The following is a 15,074-nucleotide window of genomic DNA, read 5'->3' on the forward strand; positions in this document are numbered from 1 at the left end:
CCCTACTCAGGTAAACACCACAGCAGAAGCCGTCTCCCTCTCACCTCCCACCAGTACTGGAAACACTGTGAAACTGAGCCCCTTCACATTCCTGTACTAAAGTCACCAGCCAAGCAGGAGCCACAGCTCCCCTCCGCTCTCTTCTCCCCTGAGTGCTGTGCATACTAGTGGGGGCGGGGATCCTGCCAGCCAGCCCCACCTTGCAGTGACTGCAGCAGAGGCCAGGCCCTTCCCTGCCTTCTCTCCCCTCCAAGAGGCCATGCCTGCCTTCCACCAACATTCCCAGAGAGAGGCAGCACTTCTCCACTCCCTCCACGTCCTGCCCACAATCCCGGCCTTGCTAAGGGGACATTAATAAAGCAGCAACACGCTCAGCTCTCCTAACTAGACTGGAGACTCTGGAAGACTGGTGTGAGTAGGGATCTAGAAAAGGCATTTTTAACCTCTGCAGAATGTCACAGCATACCCTCAAACAGACCACGCGTGAAAGTGACTAGAATCAGCACACAGAAGTTTTGAGAGCTAACAATGGTGTAGAACACCGGATTTCAAACCAGCCCCTGGATAGCACCCAAGTAGGGTAGAACAAAATAACACTGCAAAGATTTTGAAACATAGGCTGACATTCAAATGAGCTAGGTGATATTTTCTGCACCTAAACAGACCATTACCTACTAAAACAGAAGATTTAAAGAGCAATCAGAGTTTCAAGACAGAGTGTTTTTATAGTCTATAATGCAGTCCAAAATTATATGTCATGCCAAGAGCCAAGGAATTCTCAGTGGCGATGATCCAGCTCTTAGAAGGCTTTTAAGACAACTATCAAAGCAAGGTTTCAGCAAGATATTACCAACACTTCTGAAACAAATGGGAAAACAGAAATTTTTAGAAAATAATGGTAAGTACAAAGAAGCATCAAATAAAAAATATTAGGGGTGGTAGTTGTGCCACAGTGGGTTAAACCACAACTTGGGCTGCACACACCCCATATGGGAGTCCTGGGATCAAGTCCTGCCTCTACTTCCAATTCCAGCTCCCTGCTAATATGCCTGGGTGGCAGTGGATGGGTAGTTGGGTCAGTACTCAGGTCAGTACTCGGGTCTCCCCTGAGAGGGGAGATCAGGATGGAGTTCCTGGCTCCTGACTTCAGAGGAGCCCAGTTCCGGTTGTTGCAGGCATCTGTGAAATCAACCAGCAGATGCAAATGCGCCCTTCTCTCCCCTCTCCCCTCTCCCCTCCTCCCCTCTCCTCTTCCCTCCCCCCCTCCTCCTCTCCTCTCCTCTCCTCTCCTCTTCTCTCTCTCTCTTTATAAATAAGTAAACAAACAGATCTTTTCCAAACTTTTACAACTCAAAAAATCATTACTTAAAAAGAAAAAAATCTCTAGATGGGCCCAGAGCAGACTGAAAATGACAAATGGAAACATTAAAGAACTGGTTTGAAACTAGAGGGAAGATTTTAAAAGGAAACAATGCGGGGGAGGGAAGGCTGATGTGGCACAGTGGGTAAAGCTGCCACTTGTGACACTAGTATCCATATTGGTGTGAGTTCGAGTCCCAGATGCTGCACTTCCAATTCAGCTCCCTGTTAATGGCCTGAGAAAAGCAACAGAAGATGACCCAAGTACTTGGGCCCCTGCCACCCATGCAAGAGACTCAGAGGAAGGTCCTGGCTTCAGCCTGGCCCAGCACAAGCCATTGCTGCCATCTGGGAACTAAGTCAGTGGATAGGAGATTTCCCTCCCTCTCTGTCTCTCCTTGTCTGTAACTCTTTCAAATAAAAAAAAAAAGTTTTTTAAAAATTGAAGAAGAGAGTCCCAGGAGTTTGCAGAATAAATAAAAATATATCATTTGTGTCACTGATACCCCAGAAAGAAGGGGAAAAAGGCAGAGCTATAAAGTTTCAATGGCTAAAAATGCCCAAATATGACACAAGACATAAATATGGGCTGGCGCCGCGGCTCACTAGGCTAATCCTCTGCCTTGCAGCGCCGGCACACCCGGTTCTAGTCCCGGTCGGGGCGCCGGATTCTGTCCCGGTTGCCCCTCTTCCAGGCCAGCTCTCTGCTGTGGCCTGGGAGTGCAGTGGAGGGATGGCCCAGGTGCTTGGGCCCTGCACCCCATGGGAGACCAGGATAAGTACCTGGCTCCTGCCACCGGATCAGCGCAGTGCGCCGGCCGCGGCAGCCATTGGAGGGTGAACCAATGGCAAAAGGAAGACCTTTCTCTCTGTCTCTCTCTCTCACTGTCCACTCTGCCTGTCAAAAAATAAAAAAAGAAGGGAAAAAAGAAAGAGCTATAAAGTTTCAATGGCTAAAAATGCCCAAATATGACACAAGACATAAATATGAAGGAAAAAAAAGGCCAACAATCCCAAACAGAATAAACCCCGCCCCCCCCAAAAAAAAAATACATTCCCTGACATGTCATAATCAAAGTTCTGAAATCTGAAAAATAAGGGAACAATCTGGAACACAGCCCAAAAGAAACAACACATTACCTGTAAGAAAGCAACAACTCAAATCTCAAAGGATTTCTCACCAGAAACAGAGGCTACAAGAAAACAGACCATCTGGGGACTGGTACGGCAGGTTAAGCCACCATCTGCAGTTCTAGCATCACATAGACGCTCTGGTTCAGGTCCCAGCTGCTCTACTTCTGATCCAGCTCCCTGCTGGTGTGCTGGGAAAAACAGCAGAGGATGGTGCAAGTGCCATCAGATAAAGTTCCTGGCGTCAGCCTGGCCCAGCCCTGGTTGTTGCGGTAATTTGGGAAATAAACCAGCAGATGGAAAATCTCTCTCCTCTCTCTATCATGCTTCACTCTGACTTTCAAATATATAAAGAAATCCTTTTTTTAAAAAAGAAAAGAAAATAGTAGTGCATCTTTCGAGTACTGAAATAAAACAACTGTCAATCTAGGATCCTGTAGCCAGTGAAAATACGTAACACACCTCAGCATTTTTTAAAAAAACACTCAAGTATTTGGATTCTCTTACAAAATCTGAGCACCTGCCCACCAGGGCCTGAATGGTCTTAAGGCAGAGGAAGCTGCTGCCTCTCTATGAGAAATGCACTAGCCAGCTCACCTGAATTCCCCTCTCCTGTCTCTTCCCAAGAGTGCTATTCTAGACACTTCTACTTGCTTGACAACTGCAGGCATTTAGGTTTATAGCATCCAGACTACTAGTTCTGAAGTTTCGAGGAATTCTAATAAAAGTCATAAATCTCCCAAAAAAGTACTCACACAAAAGATTCACATTTGGTGTCAAGTTTCCGTGTTCTTACGCATCGACAGACCTGACTTGAAGAATTCCTGACTTAGGGACAGGTGCAGTGGTTAAGCAGCACCTTAGGACGTGCACATCTCATATTTGAGTACCTGGGCTTCAGCCCCAACTGCAGGTACCAACTCCAGCTTCCTGCTAATTCACACTTTGGGAGACTAGATAATGCCTCCACAGATAGGTTTCTGTCACCCACGAGATTGAGTTCCCAGCTTTTGCCTGGCCCAGCCACAGATGTCGCAAACACTTTTTTTCCCATTCGGGAAGTGAACAAGCCAATGGGAGAGCTCCTGCAATCTCCCTCTCTCTGCCTCTCAGTAATACATAAAAATGAAAAGAATTCGAATTCCTGACTTAGACCACCAAGTGAACAAATGTACACAAATGTACTGTTCTAACCCTGTACACTCTGACATTATCAATTAACAATACGTTTCCTATGTCAGCTTTATGTAGAGATGCCTCTCATCACATGTGTTTGCTGTCTTATTCTACAATATTCAATCCTGTTACAGAGAATAAGACAAATAAGGGAAATAAACCTAAATATGGAAGTATCTCATGAAACATCTTAGACATAAAACATATAGAGTCTAACTGATGGCCAGTGCCACGTCTCACTAGGCTAATCCTCCACCTGCGACACCGGCACCCCGAGTTCTAGTCCAGCTGGGGCACCGGATTCTGTCCTGGTTGCTCCTCTTCCAGTCCAGCTCTCTGCTGTAGCCCAGGAAGGCAGTGGAAGATGGCCCAAGTGCTTGGGCCCTGCACACACGTGGGAGACCAGGAGGAAGCACCTGGCTCCTGGATTCACACCAGCTGTAGCGGCCATTTAGGGGGTGAACCAACAGAAGGAAGACCTTTCTCTCTGTCTCTCTCTCACTAACTCTGCCTGTCCAAAAGAAAAAAAAGTCCCTAACTGAAGGAACAGAAGGACCATTGGTTGGCATCAAAGCTTCCTAGCATGGGACCATCCTGCTGGTGCAGGCTGAGCCGCCATCTGCAATGCCAGCATCCCAAATGAGCCCCAGGTTAGCATCCCAGTGGCTCCACTTCTGATCTCCCTGCTAAGGTGCCTCAGAAAGTAGCAGCAGGTGGACCGGGTACTTGGGCCCCTGCACACACAGAGAACATCCAGGTGGAGTTCCAGGCTCCTGGCTTCATCCTGGCACAGCTCTGGCCATTGTGGCCATTCTGGGGCGTGAACCAACAAATGGAAGATCTCTCTGTGTCTCTCTGCCTCTCCCTCTGTCATTCTGCCTTTCAAGTCAATAAAAGTCAATAAATTTTTTTTTTTTATTTTTTGACAGGCAGAGTGGACAGTGAGAGAGAGAGACAGAGAGAAAGGTCTTCTTTTTTTTTTTTTTTTTTTTTTTTTTTTGCCATTGGTTCACCCTCCAATGGCCGCTGCGGCCAGCGTGCTGCGGCAGGCGCACTATGCTGATCCAATGGCAGGAGCCAGGTGCTTCTCCTGGTCTCCCATGGGGTGCAGGGCCCAAGCACTTGGGCCATCCTCCACTGCACTCCCTGGCCACAGCAGAGAGCTGGCCTGGAAGAGGGGCAACCGGGACAGAATCCGGCGCCCTGACCGGGACTAGAACCTGGTGTGCTGGCGCCACAAGGCGGAGGATTAGCCTAGTGAGCCACGGCGCCAGCCAATAAATAATTTTTTAAAAAAGTTTTGTGTGGTCCACACAAGCTACATTTAAATAAACAAATAAATATTCATGAGATACTGAACATGCCTGGCACAGCTGCAGATTCTCCCATAATTGATCCCTTTTAACACCTACGGATTACTTTTTTTTCTATATTCATCAGTATATCTCAACTAGATCATATATTTATTAGGGATAAAGACCATAGATTATGTTGCATAGATGATATGAGGGGACTTTTAAAAGTTAGTACATGGGGCGGGCACTGTGGTGTAGCAGGTTAAGCCACTGCATGCAGTGCCAGCATCCCACACGGGCGTTGGTTCAAGTCCTGGCTGTTCCTCTTCCAATCCAGCTCTCTGCCATGGCCTGGGAAGCAGAAGATGGCCCAAGTGCTTGGGCTCCTGCACCCACATGGGAGACACGGAGGAAGCTCCTGGCTCCTGGCTTCAGATCAGCGCAGCTCTGGCTGCTGTGGCCAAATGCGGAGTGAACCAGCAGATGGAAGACCTCTCTCTCTCTCTTTCTCTGACTGCGTCTCTATGTAACTCTGACTTTCAAATAAATGAATAAATAAATGCTTTTTTGAAAAAAAAAGTTAGTGGATGAGCCAACACTGTGGCGTAGCAGGTAAAGCCACCGCCTGCAGTGCCACCATCCCTTATGGGCACCAGTTCGAGACCTGGCTGCTCCACTTCTGGTCCGGCTCTCATCTATGGCCTGGGAAAGCAGTAGAAGATGGCTCAAGTCCTTGGGCCCCTGCACCCGCGTGGGAGACCTGGAAGAAGCTCCTGGCTCCTGGCTTTGGATCGGTGCAGCTCTGGTTGGTGCAGCCACTTGGGGAGTGAACCAGCGGATGGAAGACTGCTCTCTCTGTGTGCCTCTCCTTCTCTTTCTGTGTAACTCTGTCTTTCAAATGAAATAAACAAATCTTTAAAAAAAATGTTAGTTGAAAATGGAATTAAAAGATGATTGTTTTGGTGCAAAAAATTTGAAATCTGCAAGAGGCATCTTCAATAAATTCATGGAAAATAACGAGACCTAGATTTCAAGATTTTTTTGCACCAAGATAAATATTTTTAAATTCCACTTTCCATAAGCTTTTAGGAGAAACCTCACAGAAAATGTAAGATCCTGAAAGCAGTGTCACATGGCGTAGTGAGCCTGAGACTTTAGAGAACACCACAATAGCACCACAAGCTTGTTAAAAATGCAGCTTTCTAGGAACCCACCACCCCTGACATTTTATTTGGTGATTCAGAGATGTGATACAGAAAGATCCATTTTTACCAATATAGGATCATCTGGGGATCGGGGCTTCATCAAAAAAGCACTAAAGCTAGGAATTGTGGAAAGTCTAAGAAAAATGATAATCTTTACCTCCTTTCCTACTATGATCAATATTATTGAATAATTTAAAATGAACTTCAGAGCAATCTATAAGAGACTAGGAAAGGGGAAGCTAGTTCCTTTATCTTGGGTGATATGCTATGGCAGAGGACAAAAAGAGTGTATTGTCACCTGCAAGTCAGCGAGAGAGATCGAGATCCACAGGGGGTGGGGAGGACATGATTTCCAGCCCCAGACATGCTGCCTCCTGCTCTGGTTGTGACTGTCATTGCCCATTCAGCAGCAGATGGAGCAGCAAGGAAGGACCATAGCTTTGTTGGAGGCAACTGTCGCGATTTGTCAACCCAAGGTCATACATCTCTGGTCTTGTTTGATTTCAGGGCATCTAAGCTCTTGTTGCACACCTGTGATTCAACTTAACAGCCAAATTAAACATTTTTCATTAATATTTAAACTTCATAGAACTTGTTACTTACAGACAACTTCAGACTGAGGCAGCACACCGAGAGCACTGGGGGTTTTTAAATCGGATGCTTGAAGAAACAGAAAGCCTTTTCAGGTTGAACAATTACATTATGTGTGAGCTCACAGTAGCTGGAATAAGTAGTCTATGCTCTTGACTTCTATTTAACCTTACGTAGTGTTTTCCATCCCTGCCACCATGTAACAACTGATTTAAATTCACCTAACTCAACAGTAAGCTGTCAATTCAAGTACTCAAGCTTTAATTGTTGAGACACATAATCATCACTTTGGAATTTTTAGATAACACATGTAATAAATGTACTAAGAAAAATTCTTTCATATATCTTTAAATCATTTATTCCTACCCACTGAATCTGCAAGTAGTTGAATTAGAATTCCAAGCTCCTACAAGTCTTTGAAATTCAAAGAAATACACAACTAACCGAAAGTACCATAAACATTTGTATGCTAAATAAAGGCAATTGCCTACTTGCACAAGCTCTTATTTTCCCCAATTCAAAACAGACGACCACGAAGAAACAGCCATCCTGATGATGAAACAGATGGAGCCTTTACTGCCTCCTTAACCTTAAAGGATACATCAAGCAAATAATAGCTGAGTTCAGTACCTACGAGTCATTAAAGCATCAATAAAAAATATACAGTAAGATCATTTTCTGTTTGCTGGTCTGGAGCTTACTTACTTGAATATTTAAGTGACAGTTGCAACATACTGATCTGCCGTCTAATAAGAGATTATATAAGAAGAAAGAAGCAAAAATTTTGACCTAATTAATGCTTTACTAAGCCACACCCAGCTATACCACAAAGATAAAAATCCGATGTAACATAAAAATCCACGTAGGGCAATGTTGGGGAAACTGGCCACCACCTGGGAATACTAGTTTCATGTCATAAGAATCATTCAAAAACAATTACGTGCAAATAAACCCAATCAACTGTAAGACTGAATCAGAACATTTCATGACACTTATTTTCTGTTATATTTGGATAAAAGCTAAGAAAAAAATAGCAACATTCTGCCAAGTTTGCTATTAACATGTTACACAAGCAGGATGTTCCCAGCTTCCTCACTGGTTGCTTGACGAACTTATTACCCCTGGGTGAGGGTTTTATGTTATCAGAAGCAGTACTTGTCTTTCCCAACTCCAGAGCCCCTTGTAGTGTATATTTATTATAGTACTTTGTTATGTCATGTTCAAAAGAATTTTACTCTGAACAATTTGCTAATAAGTAACACTCCAATTGCTTAAGGCCTTTTGGTCTCTGAGATTTTTACAAAACTTGACCAATATTTTACTATTTGATTTTTTAAGAATATATTACTCTACAGAAGAAAATTAATAGCTTAATGAGAAGACTGAGTATCTAAGGATTCTCTTATGGAGAAAGTTAATCCTATAGGACAAAGAAAGTGACATTCAGTCCTTAAAGAAAAGAGTTGGCCACCACCATGTAGTAAAACACAGCCAGCCACACGGAGACGCTTGTAGACTTTTAAGGCTAAGATTTCATGGCGGCCAGCGCTGAGGCTCACTAGGCTAATCCTCCGCCTTGAGGTGCCGGCACACCGGGTTCTAGTCCTGCTCAGGCCGCCGGATTCTGTCCCGGTTGCCCCTCTTCCAGGCCAGCTCTCTGCTGTGGCCCGGGAGTGCAGTGGAGGATGGCCCAAGTGCTTGGGCCCTGCACCCCATGGGAGACCAGGAAAAGCACCTGGCTCCTGCCATCGGATCAGCGCGGTGCGCTGGCCGCAGCGCGCCAGCCGCGGCGGCCATTGGAGGGAGAACCAACAGCAAAGAAAGACCTTTCTCTCTGTCTCTCTCTCTCTCTCTCTCTCTCACTGTCTCTCTCTCTCTCTCACTGTCCACTCTGCCTGTCAAAAAAAATTAAAAAAAAAAAAGATTTCATGGCAAACAGGGGCCAGAGGTTAAGCTGCGTCTATAATGCTGGCACCCCATATGGGCACTGGTTAGAACACAGACTGCTCTGTTTCTGACCCAGCTCCTTGCTGAAGCACCAGGGAAACCAGCAGAAAATGGCCCAAGTGCTCGGGTCCCTGCCACCCGTGTAAGAGGCCCAGAAGAAGCTCCAGGCTCCTGGCTTTAGACAAAATTTAAATACTTCAATTACATTTTTAAAAATTTCATGGAAAACTAAACATAATTAAACCAACAAAGAAATACTTCTGTGGGAAAATCAGCAAAGCAATAAACAAAAAGGAAGTAAGGAGAAAACAGACACAGTACCAATAACAGCAAGGTTAGATGTATGAACAACAGTGGTCCTTTTATACAGTGGAATACTACTGAGCAAGGATAAGGCTCTCACTCCTTATACACACAACCACTCGGCGGAATCTCATATGAATTACATCCCAGGAGAGTAGCCAGAATGCAAAGCTCCCTATCGTGTATTCCACTTATTATTTTCAAAGATTTGTTTTATTTATTTGAAAGGCCAAGTGACAGAGTCAGAGAGATAGAGTGAAAGAGATCTTCCATTTGCTGTTCCTTCCCCAAAGGGCCACAACAATCAGGACCAAGCCAGGACTGGGCCAGGCCCACTCCAGGAGCCAGGAGCACCGTCAATCTCTCGCATGGGTGGCAGGGGTCTAAGCACTTGGCCGTCACCTGCCACCTCCCAGGGTATGCATTAGCAGGAAACTGGATTGTAATCAGATCAGCTTCCTGCTGATGTTAACCAGGGAGGCAGCAGGTGATGGCTGAAGTCCCTGCTACCCACATGACAAAACCCAGTGGAGCTCCCAGCTCTGCAGTCAGCGTGGCTCAACCTCAGCTGTTACAGGCATTCGGGGAGTCAATCAGCAGAAAGATCTCTTTCTGTCTCTCTCTGCCTGTGTCTTTCAAATAAAGTAAAAATAGGATTTTTTAAATGACTGATGAATAACAAATCTGACACTGTGGAAGAGTGTATTACTGGCCGGCGCCGCAGCTCAACAGGCTAATCCTCCGCCTTGCGGCGCCGGCACACTGGGTTCTAGTCCCGGTCGGGGCGCCAGATTCTGTCCCAGTTGCCCCTCTTCCAGGCCAGCTCTCTGCTGTGGCCCGGGAGTGCAGTGGAGGATGGCCCAGGTGCTTGGGCCCTGCACCCCATGGGAGACCAGGAAAAGCACCTGGCTCCTGGCTCCTGCCATCGGATCAGCGCGGTGCACCGGCCGCAGCGCACTGGCCGCGCCGGCCATTGGAGGGTGAACCAACGGCAAAAGGAAGACCTTTCTCTCTGTCTCTCTCTCTCTGTCTACTCTGCCTGTCAAAAAAAATTAAAAATAAAAAAAAGAGTGTATTACTAATAAGAACATTTAGTGCAAAACTCAAATTAAAAAATGAGATAATTTATGAATTCCAGAATAAAACTTTGAACACTACACTCAAACAAAAATTATTCAGTAGCAAATAATAAACATTTAATGCTACTATTGAAAAGAATTCCATGGCTTCAACTTTTAATTTGAAATAAAATCTCAGTGGAAGAGGAAACTAACACAACTGAGCCAGAAAGTTCATCTACCATAGAAGCAAACCAACGGAAAATCAGTCAAGAGACAGAACTACACGAATCTTACTCAGAAATATGGAGATGAAGTCACAAAGAAATCGCTAAAAGAGTTTAAACATTTTCTTCTCAAAAAGGCATAGAGAGATGGGGGAAAAGAGAGGAGTCCTGAGACAAAATACCGCCATTTATGTTGCTACAGTTTGAGGACTGTTGGATTTTTCAAAAAGAGTTTGTACATAAACTTTACAAAGAAAATAAAGAGGCCTTTAGAAATACCTATCAGGAGCTTGTCTGTCGATTTTCTGTCTTGCCTCCCAAAATATCCCTAAATTGTTTTACTGAGGAAGGCTTAGAGATGAAGGAGAGAAGAAAGGAAAAGGAGGAGGCAGGCAGAGAGGGAGGGAAAAAAGAAAGATGTTCTACTCTATGTAATTAAGTCCATACGCTTAAGAAGGCTGTATTTTGGATCTTAATCCAATACTCCATGTGGATTGAACACAGTAGTTCATTACAAGTTTAGAAAGAGTAATGTTTTAGGTAAATGGAGTTTTCATACTCACTAGTTGTATACTCTAGAACCACCGATTCAAACAATCACCAGGTCAGGGTGAACTTGAGGACGATGCTGGTACATTGGGAAATTGCACCTAAACCGCAAGGGTACCAGGTGCATTATGACTACAGTTACATTAGTAACAAGTTTTACCTACCACGCCTTCAACTGGCAACAAACTTATAAAACCGAACTCAGATCGGATCCAGCAACAAGATGGCAGGCTAGAAACAAGTCCCCTCACGTCCACGCATACAAACACACACACACCCATACCTCAAACAATCAACAAACAACTGCATGTAGATCAAAGTGACTACAGGGGAGCTCTGGACAACAGACAAGCAGCCAGAGGAATCCTGTTGAACAGAGCAACCTGAGAGGGCACACAGGGAGGGCAAGCAAACACCTTGCCGCTGCCACCCCACCACTGCTAGAATGCATGCTGCTTTGGGGAAGCAGCCACGCCAGCCTCATTTCTGAGCCTTTGCTGCTGCTGCTGCAACACACTCCCCCACTAAGCATGCCATTCCTGAGCCAAGCTGTCACTGTGCCCTAAGTCACAGAGCCAAGCTGCCACAGACAGCTCAATCCCTCCCAGTCGAATCCTGGGGACCCCTTCTCTTCAAGCCAAATCAATGAAGTGCCACTCACCCTCCAGACCCAACTGTCACAACCCCTTGCTTCCCTACAACAAGACCACTCCCTGCCCTCTGGGGACTGAACCCGTTACTGAACCACTGCTGTGCCTGAGTCCAAGGCCACAGGGCTGCCATTCCTGGGTCCTTTGTTGCTACTGTAGCCAGTCATGTCCCACCAGCCCGGGGTCCAGAGTGGCCACCTGTGAACCTCATCCCCGAGAGGCTGAGTGTCTGCTGTGCCCTGGCTGGTTCCATGTGGGTATGGGGGTGTAGCCTCGGTGCAGCTTTTCCAGCTTTGGTCGGTGATGACTGAAGGTTAACGCCAGCACCCCATATGAGCACTGGTTCAAATCCCGGTTGCTCCACTTCCGGTTAAGCTCCTGGCTAATGCACCTGGGAAGGCAGCAGAAGATTGCCCGAGGGCTTGAGTCCCTGCCAATGAAGTTCCACCCTCCTGTCTTTGTCCTGGCTTTGTTGTGGCCCAAGCCCCAGCTATCACAGCCATTCAGAGAGTCCATCAGTAGATGAAAATCTCTCTCTCTCTCTCTCTTTCCCCGCCCCCTCTCTCTTCCCTCCCCCTTTCTCTCTCCCTCTCTCTCTCCTCATAACTCTGCTTTCAAATAAATACATAAATCGTCAAAGAAAATTTTAAAAAAGGGATCAACTATAAGAGACCCTCTTAAGCTTTATGGACACACATGGGCTGAATATGGAGGGAGAAAAAGATATTCCACACACAGGTAAACCAAAAGAGAACAGGGGAGTCCTTGTTTACACAAGTTAAAATAGACTTCAAGTCAAAAACAGTCACAAAAGACAAAGAAGGTCCTTATCTAATGATAGAAGGGTCAGTTCATCAAGAGCATAGAATCATCAGAAATATATATGCACTGAATATTGGAGTACCAAATACATAGAGCAAATATTATAGGCCATAAAGGGATAGACAGAAATACCATCTACAACAACAGATACAGCAAAGTAGACAGAAAAGAAATACTGGATGTAAATTGCACTTTTGATTAAATGGAACAGCCATACTTGTACAAAGGGTCTTCAATAAGTTCATGAAAATGTGTATAATGCGTTGAGTAACTTGGCTCCGGGGGCTCCGCTCACCTTGCCCGCACGCCGCACGCCTCCTGGGACCGCGCCACCAGCCTCCCTCGAGAGCAGACCCGCTTTGCTGCGCAGGCCGGGACGCCCCTCCCCCCTCCGCCCCTGCTGCGGAAAGCTAAGTTTGAAGAGGGGGGAAGAGGGGAACATGCCCATGAAGAGGAAGAACCACCCGGAGCTGAGGAACCGGACCCCGGCAGCTGTTCAGGAACTTGCCTTGGACAGTTGCAAATCAAATGATGGAAAAATTGAGGGCCTAACAGCTGAATTAGTGAATTTAGAGTTTGATCTCAGTTTCCAATCTCCCCAAGCTACCGAAATTGAAAAGCTTGAGTTCAGGGACAATGGAATCTATGGAGGTCTGGACATGTTAGCAGAAAAACTTCCAAATCTCACACATCTAAACTTGAGTGGAAATAAGCTGAAAGATATCAGCACCTTGGAGCCCTTGAAAAAGCTGGATTGTCTGAAAAGTCTGGATCTGTGAGGTCACTAACCTGAATGACTACCGAGAGAGCACGTCTTCTGGCTCCTGCCCCGCTGACCTACCTAGACGGCTGTGACCGAGAGGCCTGGGAAGCCCCTTACTCAGGTGCTGAGGTGGATGGTGTAGATGAAGAAGGAGAAGATGGGGAGGATGAAGAGGATGAAGATGGCGAGGAAGAAGATGAAGATGAGGATGAAGAGGAAGAATCAAGCGGGAAAGGTGAAAAGAGGAAGAGAGAAACAGAGGATGACTAAGACCCCAAGTAACCTGCAAAGACAGAACTGTTCAGTATTGGTTGGACAGCTCATGGATTTGGTAGCTGTTTTCTAAAAAGAAAAAAAAAAAAGTAGCTATGATACAGACCCCAGGACATCCACCCACCCAAAGAGCTAAAGAATAGTTCCTGTGACATTCCACCTTCCTCCATGTAGTCTCTCTTGGTCACCCACCACCAAGCTCGGGGACTCACCCCAACAAAATTGTAAGGGTTTTTAGGTTTGTGTGTGAGACTTGCTGTAGCATGGGCAGCTGTGATTGGTGAGTCAGCCATCCGTGCCTGCTAGTTACGCCGAGACTGTAACAGCATTTTTACTTTCTGTACAACAAGAAGCTTTGTAAATAAAATCTTAACATTTTTGGGTCAAAAAAAAAAAAGAAAATGTGTATAATGAAAAAGCTATGCATGAATATCAAAATCCTTTGCATCATAATAGACACACATCTAAAATCCATTTTCCACACACTCTTTGAAGAACCCTTGTATAGAACTTTGCATGCAAAAGCAGGAGACACACTTTTTCTTCAGTATACAGAGTACTGTCCAGGGGAGACAATATGCTCAACCACACAAGTTTTAATAAACTTAGTAAGAATGCAATCATTCTCAATATTATTTCAGACCACAATGGTATAAAACTTGAAATCCATGTTGGCAATTCACTAATAACTGAAAATTGAACAATGTGCTCCTAGATAATCTACGGATCAAAGAAGAAATCATAAGGGAAATCCATAACTATTTTAAGACAAATGACAATGAAAACATAACATATACAGATCTATGGGATGCAGCAAAAGCAGTTCTCAGAGGGAAGTTTATAGTAATAATAGCCTACATTTAAATAAAAACAAATAAGCAGTCTGTTATGGTTTGAGGAACTAAAAGTAGAATAATCTAACTCAAAAACAGCAGAAGGCAAGAAACTATAAAAATGAGAAGCACAATAAATCAAATAAAGAACAGAAAACATCAGTTAAACTGAGGTGGTTTTTTGAAAAAGTTAAATTGACGAACCTATAGCTAGTCTAAGAAAATGAGAGAGAAGACTCATCTACAAAATCAACAGTGAAAGGGGAAAAAATTACACAGACACTTCAGAACCAAAAAGAACTGTAGTGAACTGTTACAGCAACTACTGGCCTACAAATTGGATAGCCTAGAGGACATGGATTAATAACTAGAAAAACATGATGTATCAAGATTGAGTCAGAAAGATGGAATCTGAACAGAACAACATCAAATGATGAATTAGAGTCATCAAAATCCTCCCAAAAAAGAAAATCCCAAGAACAGAGGGCTTCAAAAATGCATTCTATCAAACATTAAATCAACCCACACTTCTTAAATTCTTCATAAAATCACAACTACAAGAACTCTTCCCAGCACATTTCATAGGGCCACAATCATACAAAGACATCACAAGAAAAAAACATTTTAGGCCAATTTTTATGATGAACATTGATACAAATCTCAACACATTAGCAAACCGAATCCAGCAACACATTAAAATGATTAAACATCACGACCTCGAAGGTTTTAGCCTGGGCCTGGGAAGCTTGTTTAACATATGAGATTAAACCAATGTGATACAACACATTAACAAAATGAAAGATAAAAAGACCATCCCAACCGATACAGCAAAAGGATTCAGTAAGTCCAGTGTCCTTTCTTTGAAAAACTCTCAACTGTCCAAGGACGGACG

The 15,074-nt window shown here is 44.7% G+C and overlaps 1 pseudogene; it reads left to right on the plus strand.

The window, feature by feature from the left end:
• The first annotated feature begins 12,638 nt into the window (after positions 1-12,638).
• LOC127490662 (acidic leucine-rich nuclear phosphoprotein 32 family member B pseudogene) lies at positions 12,639-13,722 on the plus strand (annotated as a pseudogene).
• Positions 13,723-15,074: the final 1,352 nt, after the last annotated feature.

The sequence above is a fragment of the Oryctolagus cuniculus genome, chromosome 6, assembly GCF_964237555.1.
Source record: "Oryctolagus cuniculus chromosome 6, mOryCun1.1, whole genome shotgun sequence".
Taxonomy (NCBI): Eukaryota; Metazoa; Chordata; class Mammalia; order Lagomorpha; family Leporidae; genus Oryctolagus; species Oryctolagus cuniculus.